This window comes from Triturus cristatus, chromosome 3_2 (assembly GCF_964204655.1).
Source record: "Triturus cristatus chromosome 3_2, aTriCri1.1, whole genome shotgun sequence".
In the NCBI taxonomy this organism is placed as follows: domain Eukaryota; kingdom Metazoa; phylum Chordata; class Amphibia; order Caudata; family Salamandridae; genus Triturus; species Triturus cristatus.
In genome coordinates, this window is record NC_140584.1 from 1,181,493,339 (window position 1) to 1,181,516,983 (window position 23,645).

The following is a 23,645-nucleotide window of genomic DNA, read 5'->3' on the forward strand; positions in this document are numbered from 1 at the left end:
CGGATAAACAACAATTTGATTGATATTTGTCATGAACGTAGTCATGGATAAATGATTTATATTGGGAAACCCAACATTTGTAAGAATAAATGCGTATTGGAATGAAGTAATTCAAAATGGAGTGAACCATGATAATTGAGTTCAGTTGGTAATTACAAACCACGAGAAAAGGGATTAACGACTTCAATTTGGAATTCAGCAGTGCTCTAAAGGGACACAACCCCGGGAGAGGGGATTGGGGGGGGGGGGAGAGACAATTTTTCCGCATTCAGACACGCTTCTCAGCGCTACTTTGGTGCACCCTAATAGCAGTCACCAAAACAACAAGAATACATTTTGGTCATAGATAGCACGTAAATAGAGGAGTGTGTGAGTCAATTTCCATCATCCGTACATAGTACTGAACCAGACAAACCTTTAGCATATATACAAAACAGATAGACTATTGGATATCCCTACCGCTCTCTATGTTGGGTAGAATAGACAGAGCTACAATGTAGGTGCTCCCCAGATGCTTGTACTTATTTCAGTTTAGTTTGTTCTCGATCCACTGTGGCATACTTATAAAGCTCAAATCGGCATTAATCTGTCTAAAATGGGGAAAGAAAAGGAGAAGAGTTAAAATTGAGACACTGCAGTGTATAGACAAACAGGGAGAGCTCTGGATCTCTGACCTGGAAGCATATTACTAGGCCTCGCAACTACAACTATGGCAGACTCGTATGGTATGAATAATGGCATCGAAAAGGCCCTACTTAGAGAATCAAGAACACAGTCCAAACTCATACAGACCTTATACAGAAAGAGAGGCACACAATTGACAGACAAAAGGATTTTGAGATTAGCACTGCATGTCTGGGATCTGTTTGATGCACACTGGAGCGAGCCTTGCCTTACTCCCGGGACATGCCGCATTGGGACCTCCCTGGGTTCCAGCATCTAGACTGACACACTGGAAAACGAGGGCTGCTGTGACGTGGTTAACCTGTATATCACTTGACGCATGCTCATATGGGCCTGAGCATATGACTTCTTCCAAGTGGGAGATGGACAATTCATGCATTACTTGGCAATTCTCCAGATTGACCGAAAAATATGGGGCACTCATGATACTGAACCGGGAATCTCAACAACATTGACATTACTTATACAGACAGATGGGGGCACAAGGGTAATAACATGCCTCTACCAGGCAATTCGGTCATAAACTGTTAAGCCTGTGTTGCACGTCAGACCGAAGAGGGGAACGGACTACAATGTGCAGTTCCAGGATAAGCAATGGCAGGCAACACACTAAAACTGCATCCAGCAATAGCAGGTTTAGCATTATACAATTCAATTTCTTCTTCGTACATATAGAACCTCAGCCATGCTCCATGAACTCAGAAATACACTTCAGTGCCCAAAATGCGACCAGGATGGGGTGACATACCACCACCTGATGTGCACATGAAGAAAAATCCAGTATTACTGGTAACGGATAGTGGGTATATACCAAGATGAGCTACGCCTTAACCTACAAAATAGCCCACAACTCTTCTTACTGGGAATGGGAGTGCCCACCATGAAACACCTGACAAAAAAAAAAAAAAAAAAAAGGTTATAGATATCATCCTGCTGTTGGCCAGACAACAGTATGTGATACACTGGCTCAGCACTAGAGCCCAGATGGGGCAAATGTGGCTCAAGGACATAGCTGAAAGGTATGTAGCCGAGGGTGGCCAGATAAAACTAGTCAGGACTGACCCTAATTTTATGGATGAACTGGAATAATAGCAAGAACTACTTGGAGCACTGAAATTCCCCGTCCAGATGAACACCCGCCGAGAGGGTTGGGGGTGGGGGGGGAGGGAGGGGGAAGATGATAGGCCACTTAGAATTTGGACTTATGATGCTGCAAGTGACGAATAAGATAGAGGACCTGCTCCCTCACCCCCAAACTCAGACTACTGATATACAATCTATGTGATGCAGAAATGATAAGCTTGTCTTTACGTATGACATGTGATTTTATGTTCATTGTTGAGACGAGTTACGTTTATGTTATGAAAGTGCTATATTTACACAAGGAGGTCGGCGGTCTTCTGAGGGCTGTCCGCCAACAGGTATTGTCCCATACTGAAGGGGTGGTTCCGAGGACTTCTGTCTTCTCGGCGTTGAGTTTAAGGCAGCTGTCAGTCATCCAGGCTGCGCCCTCCTGCATTCCTTTCTGGAACTTGAGTCTGGCGGTGGTGGGGTCTTTGGTGAGGGAGAGGATGAGCTGGGTGTCGTTAGCGTAGGAAACCATGTTAAGGCCATGTTGTCGGACGATGGCGGCAAGGGGGGCCATGTAGATGTTGAAGCGGGTCGGGCTCAGCAATGATCCCTGTGGGACTCCGCAAGTGATTTCCGTGGGCTCGGAGATGAAGGACGGCAGTCTGATCCTTTGGCTTCTTCTGGTGAGGAATGGCCGGATCCAGTTTAGGGCTGTTCTTTGTATGCCGGCGTCGTGTAGTCTGGCATCGTGTAGTCTTCCTATACCTCTTATTCCCTCTCTTTCTGTCTCGCTCCTCCTCCCTTGCTGAAAAACATGACTTCAAGTAAAGATTCGCACATTCTTTTTCCTCCTTTTGTTTATTTGTTCCCTTGTGAAATAGATCCAAAAGCGAAAAATACTTTTACTGGAAATGCCGTCATTTTGTGAAATTTTTCTATTCCAAAGTGCAGCCTCTCGACAGGAAGACAAAAAAGGTTCAAAATAGGAAAAATAACTAAATTAAGCATGACAGACCGGTCACGAAGTGGCCAAATTGGTTTTAATCACACCCAAACACATTAGCACCACTTTACAGAATTTGCCAATAAAGCACTATTTTTGTTTTCTTGTCTATCTTTGAACAGCATTCTTCCCAAGTGAGGAAGTGCACCATTTCTGGAGGTACTGCAATACCTAGTTGATGTGTAGGAGTAGAACACCTTCAATGCGATCTTCATTAGCTGTCTTTCTTATTTTTGTTTATAAAATGTGTACTGTGCCTCTGTGTGAGAAGTTGGCCTGGTATATGATGTTCACTAGTTAAAGTGACCTCCTTGTACCATGCCAAGCAACCCTTATGGTGCGGTTGTAAGTCAACCTTTCCGGACTAGCTGCCCTAGTGGTAGCGTAGGCTAAGCAGTCTTTGAGGCTAAACTCGTTAAAGCGTGATAAGCAGGCTGTTTTACCATATGTAACCCCCCTTTATACCAATGAAAGGACACCACACATATATATTCAAAATATATATGTATTTATTACTCAAAGTATCCCCTAGACTCTTTATGAGCACAGGAGCACAAATCGTTAAACAAGAAAGTATCACAATATACAGAAGTTGCACTTTATATGGATAGGCCCTGGTGGCCGCTCAAACCATATACTAAAATAGTGGTATAAGTACCACGAACAGGAAAGGGAAAAGGCCTAGGGCCTCTAGAATCGCTGGGCCTACAAGGAGCTAACTTCAGTTAGTGACCAGGAGGTCCACGGGTCGCGTGTGCAGTGGGGAAAGTTACACGCGGGCTCCCATAGGTTTTCAATGGGTGCGTAAAAGTTCAAAAGTTACTGCTAAAAGGGTCTTCTGGTTGAACTACGAAATCAAGACTTCAGATCTTAGAGATGTCACTCTACACTTGTGCACCGGAGTGCCAGCTTTACCTCACCCACAGGAAGCGGGTGCATAGGTCTCGAAGTGCGTCGGGTTTCGTCTATCTGTTTAATGGAGCCTGGTGACAAAGATGCTGCAGGCGGCCGGTCCAGAAGAGATGCGGTGGATCGGAGTTGTAGAAGACCTGTAAGCAGAGGGGACAGTGTTCACAGTCACTAGCCAGTGACCGGCGTGGCACCAGGTAGGTACCAGGCGATGTCGGGTGCAAACAGGTGGAGAGGTGTAGCTTGTCTCTGCAGCCACGTGGTCCCTGAAGGTAGACGACGTCCAGGAGTCGGTTCACGAGCTGTCCCACGCAGGCTCTCGCTGTCGGCGACTCAAAAGAAGCAAACAAGTCTTGGCAAAAGCAGGAGTCGCAGGAAATGAAGAAAGCTGGTGGTTCTGACCAGCAAGGTCAGAGGGGCTGCTCCTTTGGAGGGCAGCAGGGGCCAGTCTGGGGCAACCAGACCAGCGTCGTAGTTTTCTAGATAGTTCGCCAAAATGGCCACTAGCCAATGGGCCAGGGACCGGGCAGGCCCGGCGAGTTGCAAAGTGCAGAGGGGCCCCACGCAGATCGTGGAGATGCTGGAGGGCTCACCTTTGGTGCAGATGCTGCTCGGGTGTTGGGCTTCTCAGGACCCAAAGCACAACTTGGAGGGAGCCTCTGTTGTCGCGCTTGCAGCTTGTCGAGTGTCTTCCAAGATGGCTGGCTCCACGTGTCTCGGTGCCTCCACGGGTTCCTTCTTTGCAGGGAGTGTGGATCGGGCTGCGAAAGGTCTGGAGGTCCAGTTCTTGTCGGTCTCTGGGCTCGGGCTCCGGCAGGAGGCGGCGGCAAAGCAGACGTCGATTCGCTGGTTGGTGCTTGCGTTAGCAAGATGGTCACTCCCTGACCATAGGGGAGATTCCCTTCAGTCTTCTGTGCAGCAGAACGTCGAAGTTCCCGTCTTCTTCTTAGTGTTAAGTTGATTCCAGGATGTCTAAAGTCTTAGGATACAGCTCCTACCTTTAAGCGGATGCTAGGGGCCGGACTACCTGCTAGGTACCTCCCTAAGGGTGGGGCCAGGAAGGGGGGTGGTTACACCCCCAATCCTTTGTCCAGCTCGCCCCAGGTCTGGGGCTGGTGTGCCCCAGGACCGGTTTGAACTGGCATATGCACCGATGCTCCTTGTGAGCCTCAGGCATGTCTGATTCTATTCAAGCCCTACCTGACCAATACACAAAATCCTGTCTGGGGTGGTGCTCGCACCTCCCCTGGCAGGAAACCCTTTGTCCACGTCTCCCAAGCTGGAAGGACTCCCAGCAGCAGGAGGGCAGACTTGTGTCTGTGGTGGCAGCGTCTATTTTGTGGAGCTGAGGCTATGTCTGATTTTACCCGGGTTTCAGGATCTGTACAGGTCGTGTCCCTCTAGAAGGGTGGAATGCTAACCCCGTCGCCAGAATTGGCGAGGGGTTAGTATTCCAATTCGTATGACACCTTACTCGACATGTTTTGATAAAGCCAAACCAAAGATAGCATTTAACCGCGAGATTCATAATGCACTTACGAGAATATGGTATGGCGATATCTGGAAACGGTAGAAGGAAGTTGTTCCGACCACTGCAGACAGGCTCAGCTCATGCCAGAGCACCATCTCACATGAAACCAAGCACTCTGCCTTCAGGATTGTTAAGGCCTGCCATAGGAGTGTCTTATAGGTTAACATGTGTCCCATTTAAGGTTAGATATAGGTATACTATACCTAAGTAAGAGGTGGATACATCAACTTACCCCAGCTGAGTGATCAGCTAGTTGTGTCAAATTGTTAGGCCAGGCCAGGGGTGGCACAATACATGCTTCAGCCCCTGGTAGGCCTTAGATACACCAATGCCCTGGGTACCTAGTGTACACTGGTACAGGGGCTCATAGGGTGACCCAGTTCAATTGTGTATGTACCTAGGGTACATGGAGTCCATTTTAAAGAGAGAGCAGCCAGGTTGAGATCCTGAATGGCAGGATCTCAGGCCCACTAAGTCGAAAAACCAGCTAGACACTAGGCAAAAAGTTGGGGGTAACCATAGTCAGATATCCACCTTCCTACACTCTGTGTTCAGGGATGTGAACTTTTTAAACAATACTGCTTACGTTTAGTAAGAATATAAGCAATGGACAGTGAAACGGATCCCTTTGGGCCCTCTAGTCATGTCCCTAACTTTTCAGGCAAAAACACTCATTGATTCCTGAATAATGAGTGTAAAAGCGTTAAGGTAACTATGTTGTTCCTGCTTATATTTCACATGCTTTACTTCATCTTTCATTCCATGTGAGTATTTGCTTTTTTCAGAATGTTGTTACTGCTTTTTTTTTTTAGGCAGCATATTGCTCCGATCTAGTACGTAATTTGAATTGAGTGGCATCCAGGTGTTTATAGTGAGGCACAATTGGGTTGTAGTTGAAGGTGGTGTGAGTTTCTCTCAATGGGGCAGTATGGTATTCAGTGGGGGAGAGGATGTGACAATATGGTCAGAGCTGCCAAATTTGGAACTGGGGAACTAGGTTCAGCCTTAATGACCAGTCCAACAAACTACTCTCCTGAATAGCACATTCCCATGCTAGACCTTAGTAGGCTCTGCAAGCCCTCAGAAGCCCTAGTGTCTTACCACCAGCAAGTGGACTCTAGCGGTGGCAAGTGTGGGTTAACCTCGAAGGCCTGTCCACCACACTCAGCTGGCCCCCATCCCCCGCTCGAGTCGAACTATGTGACCCAATAGAACCACGGAGGCTATGTCTTCGGACAAAGCTGCAGAGCTAGCCTCCTCGTACAGCACCCCCTCTACGGGTATCCCTCATTCCACGATCAAGATGATCACCGGATTCAGAAGAGACCACGCCACTCCAAATCTCCCTAGACCCCCAACCTCCCTCACCAACATCCCCAAGGCCACCCTAAGAAACCTAAAAAAAGAAACACCCCCTACCAACTGCATGCTCATAAACTGCAGATTAGCCAGCAAACATGCCACAGAGATGGCAGAATCCATTCTAGCCCATAGCATAGACATAGCCTTCCTCACCGAGACCTGGCTAAACGACTGCTCGCCTCCAATCATGAATACTCTAGTACCCCCAGGCTTTACAATCTTAACAAAGACCGTAAAGATCAAAGAGGCGGGGTTTAGCGACCATTCACAACAACAAACATATCAGTGACAAAAATAGATACCTTCAACTATGACACATTTGAATGCCTAACCGCCAACATTAACTCAAGCGACAACAAGGCACTACACTGCCACCTCCTATCGATCCCCCAGGCAACACCACCACGTTCACGGAACACCTGGTTGCTCACTGCTCACTCAGACACTTGCAACCTAATTCTAGGCGACCTCAACCTACACTGGAACGTAATAAACAGCTCACTAATTCAAAACCTAAATGAGCTATTACAGAGCAACAACCTCACATAGCGCTGCTCAGAAGAAACCCATACCAAAGGAGCAACCCTGGATGCCATCATCGACCAACACGACACAATCACAATAGATCATATCTTACCGGTGGACTGGTCAGATCACCACCTAATCCTATTCCACATCACGCAACCGATTATGTACCAGCCCCACATTCAAGACCCCCCCCGCACATGGACGAGAAACCTAACTCAGATCAACATGGGCGACCTAGAAGAAAAGATAAACACGCTCCTGCCCATCTCCTCAGATGGTCTCTCCGCAACAGATCTAACGTCCCACTACAACACTACTATGACGTCCATCCTAGACCAACTAGCCCCCCTGAAACTAAAAAAAACCAGGAGCATCCCTTCCAGATCCTGGTTCAACACTGACATTAACGATGAAAGGAGGCAACTTAGAGCCACAGAGCGTCTATGGATGATCAATCCCTCTATGAGCCTTCACGATCAACTCAAAGCAGCCCGATGGAAATACAAAAAGCACATCATCAACAAAAAAAACAACCTTTTTCTGCACCGCTCTGGACAACGCGAAAAACAGACCCAAGGAACCATTTAACATCATCAGGCAACAAACTTCCAAGACCTCAGCAGCCCCAATCCAAGCCTCCAAAGACCTGTGTGACAAATTTGTCAACTTCTTCAACGAAAAAGTCACCAAGATTGAGTTATCACTAGACATCAACCTCAATCCCTCCTGCAAAAACCCAATCGCAACAATCGAAACCAACACACACAAGCTACCCACGGAATCCTGGAAATCCTTCGACCCCGTACTCAAAGGTGAGATTCTCAAACCGATCTCTTCCTCCAAACCCGCATCCCACGTTCTCGATCCGGTTCCCTCCCAATGGACCAAAAAGCTTAAACTCTCCCTCGCCCCACTCTGGTGCGAAATCATAAACAGCTCCTTGAAAACCGGCGTCATACCAGACTGCCTCAAAGTCGGCCAAGTCACACCTCTATTGAAAAAGACAGGCCTAGACTCCAACGATCTGAACAACTTCAGACCTGTCTCCAATCTCCCCATTCTATCCAAAATCCTTGAAAAATGCGTTCTCCATCAACTGACCCAACACATGGACAACATCAACCTGCTAGATCCCCACCAATTGTGCTTCATAAAAGGCTGCAGCACTGAAACAGCGATCCTTAATATCGTAGATGACATCCACAAGTCCCTAGACACCGACCAAAGCTGCCTACTCATCCTCCTGGACCTATCGGCAGCCTTTGACACGGTTGACCACAATCTACTCATCAAGGATCTCCAAGATAGAGTAGGTGCGGACGGGATGGTCCTAAAATGGTTCTCCTCCTTCTTACACAACCGCTCCCAAAGGGTAAAAATCAAAACCTTTACGTCCGACCTACACCCAGTCAGCAGAGCTGTCCCCCAAGGCTCAGTGCTCTCACCTCAACTGCTCAACATATACATGGAACCCCTCACCACCCTACTCAAAAAAGCCAACAATCCCTTCCATCTATACGCAGATGACACCCAGATCTACCTGGAAACCTCCTCCATTAAAGACATTCTAAGACTCAACAACAACAACCTTGGAGAAATTCAACACTGGCTATCAACTAACCACCTTAAACTCAATCAAGACAAAACGGAATTCCTCCTTATCTCCAACAAAGAAGAAAATCCTCAAATCATAGAGTGGCTAAAAGCAATAGATGCCCTCAATGGTAAACTCACTCTGGCTAAATCTTTAGGAATCACCCTAGACTCGAAACTGAACATGAACAATCACATTAAGATCTCCGCGAAGAGTGCCTTCCACAATCTGAAGCTCCTCAACAAAATCAAGGCCTTCATCCCGCCCAAGGACCTCAAACAAGCCACCCAATCACTGGTGCTTTCCAGACTCAACTACGGTAACGCAATCCTCACCGGTACAGCTCGATCCCACCTAGCCTCCCTCAAAACAACTCTCAGTGCAGCTGCCAGAATGGTCACCGGAGTTAAGAAATATGACCACCTATCACTCGCACTCAGAGAACTAAGATGGCTCCCAGTAGAAATGAGGGCCAGCTTTCGGACTGCCTGCCTCACACACAAAGCCTTGCACACAGGGAAACTGGAATACCTGGCTTCCAAACTCAAGAAAGACGGCCAGACAAGAAACCTCAGGAGCTCGAACACCATGCTACTCATTCCCATGAAAACACGCAAACAAAAAACTGCTGCACGATCTTTTGCAGAAAACGCACCAAAAATCTGGAACTCCATTCCAGCCAGTATCAGGACTATCACTTCCTTTATAACATTCAAAAGACTCCTAAAAGACCTCTACCTCATACTGAAGTTCACCTCCAATCTTGTGGGCACGCCTATGGAGCAGCACATCCTAAAGCAACAGTGACTCTGTCACGGAGGTCACAGGACACTTGAGAAGGGCCGAATCTAGGGCGGTGTGACCGCACGGGGCGCTGACTTTGGATGGGGGCGTCGTGTTTGCAAGTCAACATTTGCAAAGGCCCGTTTACTTTGCATAAACACTAGTCACATTTTTCAGTAAATTTTGATCTGTTTGAGCTACAAACAATTTATTACTTAAAATTGTCAGATTATGCAGCAGATGATGTACTTATTATGTGGCAAATATGGCAGAGCCATAATTATATAGAAAACATTTGAAAACTAGGATATTTTGCCATTCATGTTTGAACAGCTCGTGGAAAAAGCAAGAAGTGCTGATGACAGAAACTCCATGGCCTGTAGACAAATGGCTTGTACCTCCATTTTTGAACGTATCTGGGACATTACGTCATTGAAAACGAATTCCACTTTGTGAATGTACTTTAATGTCAATAAATCATATTAAATCTTAAATAAATATGTGTATCCATTGGTTGAACTAAATAGCGTAATAAAATGTAACTGGTCAGTGAAATGCTACCACTTGGTAGCCGACAGAACCAGTAAAAGCACCAACACCCACCGACCACACCAGAAATCCAGGGATCATCATGGGCAACTACCTCAACACAGTGAGCTCTGCCTGCTTTCACATCCTACAAATGCTACGAAAGATCTTCAAGCGGCTGTCACAGAACACCAGGCGAACAGTCATGCAAGCACTGATCAAAAGTAGTCTCAACAATGAGAACACAATCTATACTGGAATCTCCTAGCAGCTCCTAAACAGACTTCAGACCATTCAGAATATAGTTGCAAGACTCATACTCAACCTCCTACGCCTCACTCATCTCCCCTCACCTCTGAGAGCTTAACTGGCTCCCCATTTACAAACTTAGCCAATTCAAACTCCTGACAGGCACCTACAAAGCCGTTCACAACATTGGACCAGCATACCTGAACAGTGGCATACACTTTCACGAGCTTGTCAGACCCCTTATGCTCAGTCTCACTTTTACTCGTACACTCTCAGCATTCACAAAAAGAGGTCGCTCATACTCCTACATTGTGCCCAAAAAATGGAACGACCTACCACAACACATCAGAACCTCCTCCTCGCTTCTCGCCCTCCGGAAGAAGCTGAAGACCTGGCTCTTTGATTATCTCTTCGGGACCACACAACAACACACCTACTCAAACACTTGGATACCCCCACTGGTGGTTAGTGTGCTCTATAAATCAACATAACTAGCTTTCAAAAAAAAATGTAGACCCTCCTTTTAATCCTGGAAACAATCAGAGTACACATCTCAAAGCAATTCAATTCTCCCCCCCTCAAAAGGGTGTCTAGAGAATGAACTCATTGATAGAAAGCGAGATTATATTTTTGATGGGATGGGCAAGGTTTTCAGGATGGGTAACTGACATCTGCAAAGAGCATACTACAATATTGGCATAGCAGCACTGTCAGCTGGTGTTATTGTGTGTTTATGTTTGGATAGTTTGGAGACTCTCAAAAGCTTGTAAGTGTAAGTGTTTATATTACACTGAAATCCTCTCTCAAAAGGAAGCGATTCTTCCGTTAACTTAAATGGTCATCAACAAATAGTTTACAAACCGCGAAAATACATGTGAAGCAATGTATTCTTGTATTATGATTACATGGATTTTCTCTCTACTTCCCCAACTCAGTTTTCTGCACTCTGCCCAGCCCCTCGCCTCCAAGGCTAATTTTTAGGTCTCGCCTAGCGTTGCAGCACATGTGCTGTACGCTCTGCGAGATTTATTGAGAACGAGGAGTTTGAGAAGAGGGCTTGATGCCCCGCCCCTCATTTCCATTGGCTGGCATCACCATTTATACTAAACGGTGGCCTGCCATTGGAAATGAGGGTTTTTTGTTGACGCCCTTTCGCCTACGATTCGGACTGGGTCGCCTGCTTTGCTGCTGTCGCAAAGCACTTTCTTATCTTTATGGGGCCATGTGTTTCTAATTAGAGACACATGGCCCCATAAAGACAAGAGATCAATGCTTCTACAGGCACCACGTCACCCGAGGCAGCCGTCCCTGTAGCGCCTCTTCCTGTATCAGTCAAGCAGGAAGTTGGACACAGAGAGAGGAGAGGGCCGCACTGATTACCTCAAGAAGGAAGTGTACTCAATAATCACCCCCTTAGCTCTTGTGAGCTCCTGAACGTTGCCTCAATCGGCTGACTCCGTGGTCAGCGCTGCCACAATATGTCCTCAAAGCGTGAAGGGAACACTTGCCAACAATAGACGGGCTCCAATAACGCAGCTGTCTCAATGAGCCGGTACGGGGCGTTCTGACCTCTTTAATAAATGCCGGCACAGTCCCAGGCAGCAAGACACACCCCGCCTGTAGCACTCCTGCCGACCACAGTCCCAGGCGCAGCCCCCGGTCACAGACAAACAGTTACCTGGGGTCACGACATGGAGGCAGTTCTCTCTTCGCGGCCGCTTCCCGGTCTCGAGCGTGGTCTTGCTGCGATATTGGAGCAAACCCACGACACCTTTAGAACACTTTGGAGTCCGCTCACCTTGAGCTTCTGATTTCCTCCCATTTTTTGCTGCCCTCCTCGTTTCTTCTTTTTGCCCCGGCCCTCGGGAGCAGTTCTAGTGCTGTGATCTCAAACCCCCCCCCCCCCCCCCCACCCACTCAGTCACACGGTGGGAATGAATTCCTTCGATTCTGGCCTGGAGTACAACTCGAAGATCGAGGTAAGTACTTTCTTCCCTCGGGATTCAGCTTGCCTGCTCCCGCTTTGGGCGCCGGTTCAGGGTTGTGTTCGGGCTGTGGTAGTTTTCGGAAGGAGTACTTATAAAGTGTTCTCTGTGGTTGGGGATCAGTGTGCCCTGCGCTATATATATATATCTCTCCGATTAAGTGGTCCAGCGAATCCAGTTCGTGCAAGGCAGTGCTTTGGGGTCTCTAGTACGAAATATTTATTTTGGTGACATCCACTTTGTAATAACACGTTCAGCTTGGTAACGTTCCCTGGCTACTGCCTATGTTGGGGGGCCCTCTATCTTGAAGATTTGTTCCGGAGTGAGGCTCCACGTGTGGCAATGTGAAATGTATTTGTTATTTTGACCTTCAAGTGAAATACAAAACGTAATACCTCTTGTTCAGCATTGAGTTACTGGCAGTACGTATCTCTTCATTTGAGGGCAGGGGCCATCTTCTTAGATCTCCCTTGGGAGAGAGTCATTGTATCTTCTTTGTTTATCTGTAGCCTACCTCCTCTAAGGGTATGTAGCAGTAAGTGATAGCAGGCAAATCCACTGCTACCTCTCTTTTTCTTTATGCAGATTTGTATAGCGCAAACTCCACCGGAAGGTATTGGTGCGCTTAACACGAGCACCAGTTACGTTATACAAGAATACATTTATTTATGTAGGCACGGGTAGATTAAGTAATTTGCCCAGAATCACAGGGTGTGGAGTGGACCACGAGGCTCGAACCTTGGTTTTCCATCTCCAGTCGGCAGCGCTGGCCGGGAGACCACATCCTCTCATGGAGTTGAGACAAAACTACATTAATCACTCTACAACAAATGCACCACAGGCCTGAAAGGTAGTAGCACAGTTGAGTGAGTAGGAAACTGTTTTCCATGGTTAGAAACTCTAGGGGACTGGATGAGTGATTAGCCATGTCTGCACAAGCTGTTAGTGAGATGTGTACACATGGATGTACTGAGCTTGCCCAACATACATCGGATGTGGGTGATGTTAACACTTGTTATAGCACTACAAAAGCGGAAACTGCTGCACCTATACAATCTGTTGTTTTTATATAAAGCACTCTTAATTATAATGTAGTTATGCAATCTTGAAGTATGCGGCAAGGTGGCCACCTCGCTGCAGGTTAGCAAAAACGCGGTTTCTGGGCTTTTCAGCTACAAAGCAGAGCTGTTCGTTGAGATTTGCCCATCGAAGCAAACCAGCGACCACACCCATAATGCATTCTTTTGTTTTACAAAAACCCAGTTCTCGACGGTCCATAATAAAAAGAACAACATGGCCGCTTTAAGAGGGGCGGCTGATGTATGTTATGGGGTTATGTCTTTATCTCCCCCACCCTTAAGGATTACGTCTGCCAGTAGTCCGTTTGTTAAACGATTATCGTTGCACTTCACCTTCACTGGGCGGTCTGTCATGGGCACCATGTACCTGTTTGCAAGAAATTGGTCACTCCTTCCCTTTATGGCACAATAATATGAGCGGTATCGCCTCCACCCACAGGAACTCTGGTCACAGGACTTAAGCTGAAGGTTGCACAATACGAGCACACTCTGTAGAATCAGCCCTGAACCCCATAAAACACAATCGCACAAAAACACTCGATTGACAAAATCGGCTATGCATTTGCAGCGCCAAGATACTAAGGAATGGGCAAACACAGTGCTATACACCCCAAGCCTGTTTTGGCTTATAACAACACGTGTGTTTAAGCCCATGGCATCGTTTAAACAAGCATTATAGGTATCGCCTTTCATTAAGTTAAAGCCATTTGCTTTGCTTTACAATACCAATAACAAAGCAAATGGCTTTAACTTAATCAAAGGCAAGACCTATTGCATTTTCAATGTTTGCTCCTGTCTGTCTCCGCAGTTAACATACACTTCCACCCGTGTCTAGGTTCCCCATCGCCCCTCCTAGGCACGCATGTCCTGTTCGCTACCCCCACGCCCCCCCAGGCATCGGGAATATCGCAGTGAAGGCTGCCCCACCTGCTCTGGTCCGTCACCGCACTGTCCTCCGTAAACAAGAAGCCGCCTCAAACGTTCCGCGCGAGCCAGTTCCTACCTACAAACACGGAAGACTGTTCAGGATACGTCGAGAGTGCCGACTCAAGGTCCGCCTTCCGAAGGCGGGGCCAACAGCTTAGGCTGCTTCTGGGTGGCCGGGCAATCTGTCGCTCTCCCTTCCTGAAGCAGAGGCGCACTCTTGGGCCCCGGGAGCCCGCCCAAGCTCCGCCGTCAAGAGGCGGGGCTAAAACCGCATGGCCTTCTGGGTGGCTCGGTGATCTGTCACTCACCCTTCAAGGCACAGAGGAGGCGCACACTTGAGCCCCCTAGAGCCCGCCCCGGGGGCGGGGCCGACACTTAAACGGCCGTTGGAACAGGCGGATGCCTCGGTTATAAGGGGGACAGCCTGAACCGCAGCCAAGGTAGAAAATAAAACAGGTAAAGATGATTCATTATTAGACATTTAAATAATGTTCCTTACAGCACATACGATTCTAGTCAAGTTCTTGACCAGTCTTGTAAATAATACTTTAAACCCTCAAATATATTTAACTTAAATAATAACATATTAACTACCCAACTTCACAAAAAAGTACTCGCTGTTTAAGAAAAAGAATGCAAAAATAAAATGAACCTCAATGATACATTGCATGATTTGAGTATTTTTTTAATAACAAAATATTGAAAACTGAAATTATAATTTGTTATGATTAACTTCAGATGAAAAAAATTACATATCTTTTAAACACTATCCACCCAATACACCACATATCAAGGAATACATTAAAATAGTAAATTATAAATATCTATAAATATTTTTAAAAGGGGAACATTGAAACAATTATATTCAATAGTTAGGAACATTTAAAAACATTTAAATAAATAAACAAAATATAGTGCAGTTTAGAAATTGAAATATAAATCACCACCCATCATCAATTCCCACACAACACATAAACCAAATATAAAAGTAGTGAAAACTTAAACATTACTAGAAATAACATTAAAAATACATCAAACTTAAAACAGAAATGTTACAATATATAAAATGGCTCCCTGTGTTCTGCTTTTCCAGATTTTATAGAGACAAAAAACTGTTTATTTTCCTGCCTGTATTTATTTATAAAATGTGGATATAAACAGAATTTGGATTCTTTTTGAGAGATTCTAAATACTGTCAGTCATGACTACCAGGCCAAAATCTGTGCAGATTGACCGGCAACAGGTTTAAAAAAATTGGCATTTTAGTAAAAAGGCTTAAACAGCTGTAGATATGGACAACATTGATACTAACGCGTTCATGTTTTTATATAAGTACACTGATTTATCATCTGTGGGTGTTCTTATCATTGGAACCTATCAGGCATGAATACACATTTATCGAACATAAATGTGCCAAAATACTAGTTTCAACTTTATGTATTCACAAAACCCAAAATCAATATGGATAAGTGGCGATAGATTTAGCAAAAAATAAATATGGATAAATGCAGAAGTAAATGTAAAAAAATAAACCGGGAGCCCTATATCTCAATGGCAGCTACATTAAATACCAGAATATATAAGTATACTATATTTTTTAACTTTTTTTAATGGAAATATGATAAACTTACATTTGAATTTATGTCCCACAATATTTTTCCAGCCACAATAAGTTGACCACAGATTAATTGTCAAACAATATTTTGGATTCATTATTCAGCTACTATATTCCAGCTGATTAATGTGCCATAGATTCACAGATGCTCCTCACTGAAGAGGACAACCGCATTAAGTTTCACGGGTGATGCAGCCTAGTAGTTCAGGCTGGATTGTTCTTCATTGAGAAGGGCCAAGGCTTAATTACATGTGAGTGGTCTCTTTCTGTAGTGTATGGGATCTGTGTTTTCCTAAATTGTAGTGTTTCACATATAAGAACCAGCCTTACATTAACATAGGGCTACTTTGATTTTCTTCTAACTTGTATGTGACATAATTTTCACTGTTAGTATTTTGCTGTAATAAAAGAACTGTAGACTTTGCTAGGAATGGACTTAGACTGGTCTGGCCTCACTGAACACAATGTACCTAATCCAAGAAAACCTAACTGTCTCAGACCGAATAACATACTATTTAACTAGTTACGTCACCTGAATTGACTCTGTGAATGTCCGAGTCGAATGTAGTAAAATGGTTAGAGAATATTAGAATAAATTCTTTACTACAATGTTTCTTCATGGTTGTTTCTCACATTGGTGCATACATTGTAAACCGTGTATTTGTGTTGTAAATGTATGAAGCTCTTTGTCTAAATTCCTTAAAATGGATGATGTTTCTACATGCTCACTTTTTTCTCTTTGTTAGAAGACAAATCTATGCTGAATTTCCAGTAGAACTTTTTTTGTTCTTTACAGCGAAGGCCCCTCTATTAGGACGTTGGGGCATTGACCACCTCATATTTTGCCCCACTGCCCAGGAATTAAATAAAAAATAAATGTAATTTTTTTTCCCGTCCGGGCGGTCCTGCAGCATTCAATCAATCAATCAGGGAAATTGTAAGTGCACTACCCACCCGTGAGGATCTCAAGGCGCTGGGGGGGGGGTTGTCAGCAGTTCCGTTGAGTTGAAGAGCCAGGTCTTGAGGGCCTTTCTGAAGGTGTTCAGCGAGTGTGCGTGTCTGATGTAGATCGGGAGCTTGTTCCAGGTCTTTGCTGCGATGTAGGAGAAGGCTCTTCCCCCTGTCCTAGCTCTGCGGATGCGAGGGGTTTCTGCCAGGGCACGGTTGGTAGATCGGTGTGTCTTTTGGGCACGTGGAAAGTGATTGTCTCATTGAGGTATTGGAGTCCGGTGTTGTGGAAGCATTTGTAGGCATTTGTAGGCATGGGAGAGTATCTTGAAAGTGACTCTCTTCTCAACAGGGATCCAGTGGAGGTTCCGTAGGTGTTGGCTGATGTGCTCGTGTCGAGGGATGCCGAGGACAAGTCTGGCTTGCGGAGCAGAGATTTGTTGATGCCGGCCGTAGAGGGCGTTTCCATAGTCCAGTCTGCCGTTTATTATTAGTACGTGTGTGACTGCTTTCTTGGCTCGGGGGGATCCATTTGAAGGTCTTGCGGAGAATGCTTAGGGTGTTGAAGCAGCTGGGGGCGATGGCGTTGACCTGTCGGTTCATGGAGGGGGAAGAGTCAAGGACGATGCTGAGGTTTCTGGCATGGTCCGTGGGGGTTGGAGGACTGCCGAGGGCAGCAGGTGTTGTTCCATGTTACAGGGTGGTTCCGAGGACGAGGACTTCTGTTTTCTCCGATTTGAGTTTTAGGTAGCTGTTGCTCATCCAGGATGTGACGTCCTGCATTCCTTCCTGGAAGTTGAGTCTGGTGGTGATGTTAAATGGTAGCGGCAGTTTCAGTCGATAACCTTTCAAGTATTTGCCCGGCGGTAATCGCCTCTCATACCACTCGATAATTTACCAATGAAAGAGGCAGGCGCCGGAGACTGGAAGGCAGGAAACAAAGTTTTATTCCGTCGGAGCAGAACACATCAGATCAGACAGCAAGGTATCGTCACGAGGTGCTCTACCCGCATCTCTGAGACCTGGTCTCTTATACACCGGTTTATTGCTTTATTACACATAGTGCATTCTTGAGATTCTCTTGATGCATGAAAGAACATCCCCTGAAGCCCCGGCTCAGATCCGATCCCACACATAGTTACAGTAGAGGTTCCCACCCTACCCGCAGTGGGAGATGGCTATCGCGCAGCAGGGAATTCCGCCAATTCCCGGGGGTGTGTGCGACCGGCCGGGTCTCAGGGGGTAGGGGCTTTGATCCACTGTAATCCCTTTGATGTGGGGTGTTTCCCTTACAGTAGGGGCAATAAACTGCATCCGCAGGGCTAGGTGATGGCCTGGGACCAGTTCGGACAATGGGGCGCAGAGGAAGGGGGTTATCAAAGGTGCGGCATGACCATGTATGGGATGTCGGTCGGATGTGGTTCCGTAGCAGGGTCGCGCTGAAGGAGAGGGTTTATGGCCCGTGTATGAGAGAGCGGGGGTGGCCGGCGCGCGGGGGGGTGTTCGCAGCGCCAGGGGGAAGCGCTGGTGATCGAGAATGAGCGGGGAGAGAGTGGGATGCCTAAAATGGCGGCCGTGCATTCGCTGTGCGTGGCGCTGGGGAGAGGCAAGATGGCGCAGATAATGTTCAGTTTGCAAGCTAAATTTCCACAGTCCTCCCTTTTAACATATCTCGCCAGCTTGCCTAGTTTGGATCTATCCCCATAATACCCCGTACTTCCACCTCATTCAGAGCTTTCATTCGCTCTGTTTCAAAGTCCAAAGTCTTAGGGCAGATGCAATTCATAAAAAGCGAACACAAAGGTGGCAGACACTGAATCCCCAAGCAACATCCACATAGTATCACGATTGGTATGAGGATAAATGAAAACAGCCTCCATCCCCAACCTTTAATAGTGTCCCAAAACCAACTCCCCAGTGACCATTCTTCTTGCTCTTGATGGACCTCTGTGGACAGTCTGTGGAGGTGTTCAATTGCTTTGTAGACTGAGGGTGAGTTATCCGGTACGTAGGTACAACAGCTGGACCCAATGATGCGGCATGCTCCTCCACGATCAGCCAGAACCACATCTAGAACGAGGCGGTTCTGAAGAGCCACCAGGCGGACGGCCTGAAGCTCAGCGGTGTTGTTGGCGAGGGCGCCAGCTGTAATGTTCATCGCCGTCTCGACTGCCTGGGTTAAGTGGCGGATGGCACGGCTGTTTGCCATTGGACCCCAGAGTGGAACAAGGCCTTTCACTGCGTCCATGAACTGTGCCCCGGCGGAGTCGGCTTGCACAATGTCTTTGGCCCGCTTCTGTCGGTGGTGGTTTGCTGGAGCCACATATGTCGGAGGAAGGACAAAGGCGATGTAGCAGGTGCCTCCCCAACCTTTCGGAAGCCAGGTGTAGGCCTTAGTACCACAGACGAAGTACATATTCGGGGAGGCAACAAAGGAGGGTGGGTCAACTGAGTCCAATGTTTGGGTGATGAGGCAGGAGCTGTGGCCCACCAGCTGCGTCCCCAGGCCTTCGATGCACACAAATCCAGTGATGTTGATGACGGACAGGGCCACTGTTAGGGTGGCGGCCGTCCGTTTCCGGAGGTAAGAGAAGGTGGGTCTGGCTGGGTTGTTGAACACCTGCATTTCAACTCGTTCTTTGGCAGGGATGTCCATGTGAAAGGAAGTGTTCGATCTCAGAGGGCAGAAGAGGGCAGAAGTTTTTCCAGTTTTGTTCAGCCAGAACCCATGGTAGAAGTGTGACATGGTTCTGCCGGAAGTGGCATTGTCCTTGTAGCTTTCTTGCAGGAGGATTAGCCAGGCGAGGCAGGAACCATGGACAGAAAAAGGTGAAGGGATGAAAGGGATAGAGTGTCCAGTGGCATGTGGCAGCAATCCACAGATCCAGCAATTGGTGGCGTTGGCAGCAAGATTGTGTTGGTGGAGCAACTGCACAAAAGAGTTATTCCAGAACTCCTTACGCCTTTCTCGGAGTTGGGGTGAAAGTGAGATCAGATGGTGTTCTTTCGTGGTGGTAGGTTGAACGGTGGTCAGCAATATCTTATGAGCGGGTGTGCCCTCCTCCATGATCCAGAAGGTGACCACGAGGAGAAGGCAAAAGAGAAGGGTAATGAAAAGTGCGATAGTCTTGAAGTTGTGCATTCGGTCAGTCTTTGGGTTTTTGTAGTGGATCTTCGGACGTCCGGTTGCTTCCATCATCTTCATGTCGGGCGCTTCCATCACCTTCAAGAGACTCGGTAGCGGGCAGAACCACAGACTTCGCTTAGTTTCTCTCCCGGTGGCCTTTGAGGTGACTAGGCTACCGCTCTGAGATTTCCACTTAGCCTGTGGTCTGCTTAGCCGAAGTTCTCTCCTTTCGTAGCAAGTTATACCCTTCCTTGGATGGCACGGTGGGATCAGGATATCTTACTAACTCGAGTGTCTCTGTATCTGGGCAGCGGCTCAGGGATGGTCGGTCTTTGTCCCGAAGTTCTTCTTGGGCGGTGATGTCCGTGGTTGTCAGGGTCGGTGATACCTTCTTGCAGTGGTGTGCATGCAGCCAATTGCGTTTCCCCTCCACTCGAAGAGCTGTTCGGGTGGTGATCAGGACTTGCAGGGGGCCCGTCCACCGGGGCTCCAGACTCTTGGTGCGCTGGAAGTTACGCACTAAGACGAAGTCACCGGGTTGGATGTCGTGTCCCGGGCCCCTGGAAACATCGGGAATGGCGTGCAGCACCTGCTGATGGATAACAGACAACGTCTTAGTTAGGTTATACAAATAGTCAGACATGAGGACGTCCGGGACGTCGTGGATGGATGTTGGTTTTGGTGCAGTCCAAAGGTTCATGGGCCGCCCAAAGACGACCTCGTAGGGGGTTAAGTGGTGTTTGGTGGGGGTGGAACGCATTGATAGCAATGCTAGTGGGAGAGCGTCTGGCCATCTTAGTCCTGTGGTGGCGACTATTTTTGCTATCTTAAGCTTCAATGTGGCATTGTGTCGCTCAACCAGGCCTGCAGATTGGGGATGGAAGACCGCATGGAATTTCTGTTTTACACCCAACCCCTTTAAGATGAGTTGGATAACTTCGGCTACGAAGTGGGGGCCGTTGTCGCTCCACAAAATTCGACAAAGGCCGTATCGGGGGAAGAATTCCTTCAGTAGTACTTTTGCAGTAGTCATAGCGGTGTTGTCGTGGGTTGGGTAGGCTTCCACCCACTTGCTGAAGGCACACACAACGACAAGTACGTACTTCAAACCTTGGCACCTTTCTAACTGGACATAGTCCATTTGTAGGACTTCAAAAGGGTGATTGGGGACCCCGAACCCTCCCCGGGGTACAGCAGTTCCTTTCCCAGGGTTGTGTTGGAGGCATACTAGGCATTGTTGGACCAGACGTTTGGCCGAGTCTGGGATCTTGTCGTTGTGCCAGACTTTGGAGACGAGTTCGATCATGGGGGCAGACCCTATATGTGCGGGGGAGTGTGCCATGGTCAGCATGGGGATCAAGTATGAGTCTGGTAGCAACCATTTGTTCGAGTCCTTAGTCCGCCAGCAACCATCATCGTCCTTCAATCCCACCCGTGCCCATTCAGCTAACTTGTGTGGTGTACTGGCTAATTGGATGTCCCTAATCGTTTCCCCAGCATCCTTCCACTTCTCAGCTTGTGACCTGGTCACGTACATACGGGTCGTGGACCTATTCTCGGCTGTGGTTCGGGCAGTAATGTCAGCTAGTGCATTTCCCTGCCCTATAATGTCTGTCACTTTCTTGTGTGCTTGACATTTGATCACAGCCAGCCGTGTGGGGAGGAGGACCGCTTCGGTCAGGGCAGAGACTAGATCTCCATGCAGGATGGGTGTGCCATGAGAAGTCAAGAATCCCCTCTCTTTCCATAAGAGCCCAAAGTGGTGAACTACCCCGAAGGCGTACTGACTGTCTGTGTAGATGTTTGCGGTTGTCCCTGCTGCCAGGATGCAGGCTCGTGTGAGAGCGATTAGTTCCGCCGCCTGTGCGGATCGCTGTGTGATGCGGGCTGTCTCAACAACTGTTCGGGCTGTGGTGACTGCATAGGCAGCTGAGGTGGTGCCATCGGGGAGCTTGATGCATGAGCCATCCACCCACAGTTCTCCGTCAGGGTCCGGGAAGGCAGTATCTCGGAGGTCGACCCTACTCTTGGTCTGTTCGTCGGTGAGGGTCACACAGTCGTGTATAGGGGACGCATTGGGATCAGTGTCAGGGAGAGGTAGTAGGGTAGCTGGATTCAGAGTGGTGCATCGTTTCAATGTGATGTGGGGGGCAAGCAGAGTCAGTTCGTAACCGGTCAGTCGTGCGCTAGTCAGGTGTTGAGTCTTGGTCTGGTTCAGGAGGGTGTCAACCGCATGGGGTACCAGTACCGTGAGGGGGTTTGAGAGTACGATCCCCTCGCTTTGCCGGATAGAGATAGCCGCGGCGGCTACTGCTCGAAGGCATGCGGGCAAAGCTCTGGCTACAGGGTCAAGAGTGGCAGAGAAGTAGGCACAAGGGCGTTGTTTAGGGCCTATGGACTGGGTTAGGACAGACAACGCACATCCCTCCCTTTCGTGGGTGTAGAGGGAGAAAGGTTTAGTGTAGTCTGGGGTTCCTAGGACTGGGGCCGAACAGAGGGCGTCTCCTAATTCTTTGAAGGAGGATTGACATTCGGGTGTCCAGGGGAGGGGGAAGGGGACATCTTTAGCCAGCAGGGAAAGCAGAGGTTTTACGATGAGACTGAAGTTTGGCAACCACTGTCGACAAAAGGAGGTGAGGCCTACTAGGGACCGCACTTGCTTCTGAGTTTTGGGAACAGGGGTTTCTAGGATGGTCTGAATTCGGTCAGGGGTAAGTTTCCTCCCGTCCCTGGATAGTAGGTGGCCTAGATACGTTACTTGGGGCTGGCAGAATTGCAATTTCTTTCTGGAGACCTTGTGACCGTTCTCCGCAAGGAAGTGGAGGAGGTGAATGGTGGCTGTGACGGCAAGTGGAGTGGTGTCGGCCGCCAAAAGAATGTCATCGACGTACTGTATCAACACCACTCCATCGGGTAGTTGGACTGCATCTAGCTGTCTCTTGAGGGCTTGGCTATAAATGCTGGGACTCTCAGTGTAGCCTTGGGGTGCCCTACAGAATCTGTATGAACGGGCTTTTAGGGTGAAGCCGAAGAGGTAACAGCTGTCTGGGTGGATGGGGATGGAGAAGAATGCGTTTTTGAGATCAATAACAGTAAAGGTGGTGGCAGTGGATGGAATCAGGGTGAGGATGGTGGTGATGTCTGAGACCACGGGGTACTGGGGTACGACTACTTTGTTAACCTCTCGTAAATCAACAATGAAACGGTAGGCTTTCTCATCTCCCTCGCCTTGCTTCTTTACAATGGGTAGGATAGGGCTGTTGCAAACATTACTGACTACTTCTTCTACCACTCCTGCCTCGACTAGGGACTCGATGATTTCCACCAATGCCTTCTCGCCTTCGGGTGATATCCGATACTGTGGAAGCTTTGGGAGTACTGCGTCTGGTCGGACGGTTATATGTACTGGGTCAATCACCATGCGCCCTACATCTGAGTCGGTTTTAGCCCATAGATGTGAAGGTAATGTGTCGAGTAGGGACATGTCAGCATCGGTTATAGAGAGCATACGCCGTGTGTGACAGGGTCTGGACAGATCTGGGTTATCGTGTAGGATGACTCGAACTCCGTCTGGGGAGCATCTGATGGTAGCTCGAAAATGTTTTAGCAAATCAAGTCCCATAATAGCATCGGGGGTGTTGGAGGAGAGCAGAAAGGTCGTGTCAGTGGTGTTATCTTCTAAGTCAAAGGAGATTGGTGCTGATAAGGGGTTAGTGGAGGGC

At 47.7% G+C, this 23,645-nt stretch overlaps 1 protein-coding gene and 1 long non-coding RNA gene across 15 annotated transcripts in view; one reads left to right on the plus strand and one right to left on the minus strand.

Moving 5' to 3' along the window:
- Nucleotides 1-23,645, minus strand: part of NHEJ1 (non-homologous end joining factor 1) — a 1,170,625-nt gene that overhangs the window by 1,104,695 nt on the left and 42,285 nt on the right. For 2 of the 14 annotated variants that reach the window (XM_085650080.1, XM_085650075.1), the window contains exon 1: nt 14,310-14,425. The exons of 8 other annotated variants lie outside the window; for them this stretch is intronic. The gene's annotated coding sequence lies outside the window, so the exon portion shown is untranslated. Of the gene's footprint in view, nt 1-459; nt 582-14,233; nt 14,426-23,645 lie in introns of those variants that run through there. 4 more of the 14 variants (XM_085650083.1, XM_085650077.1, XM_085650073.1 and 1 more) reach the window with 4 other exon arrangements.
- LOC146859393 (uncharacterized) overlaps nt 14,324-23,645 on the plus strand; it is a 55,087-nt gene continuing 45,765 nt past the window's right edge. Inside the window, exon 1 of the long non-coding RNA XR_014980101.1 lies at nt 14,324-14,689. This is a non-coding gene — a long non-coding RNA (uncharacterized LOC146859393). The remainder of the gene's footprint in view (nt 14,690-23,645) is intronic.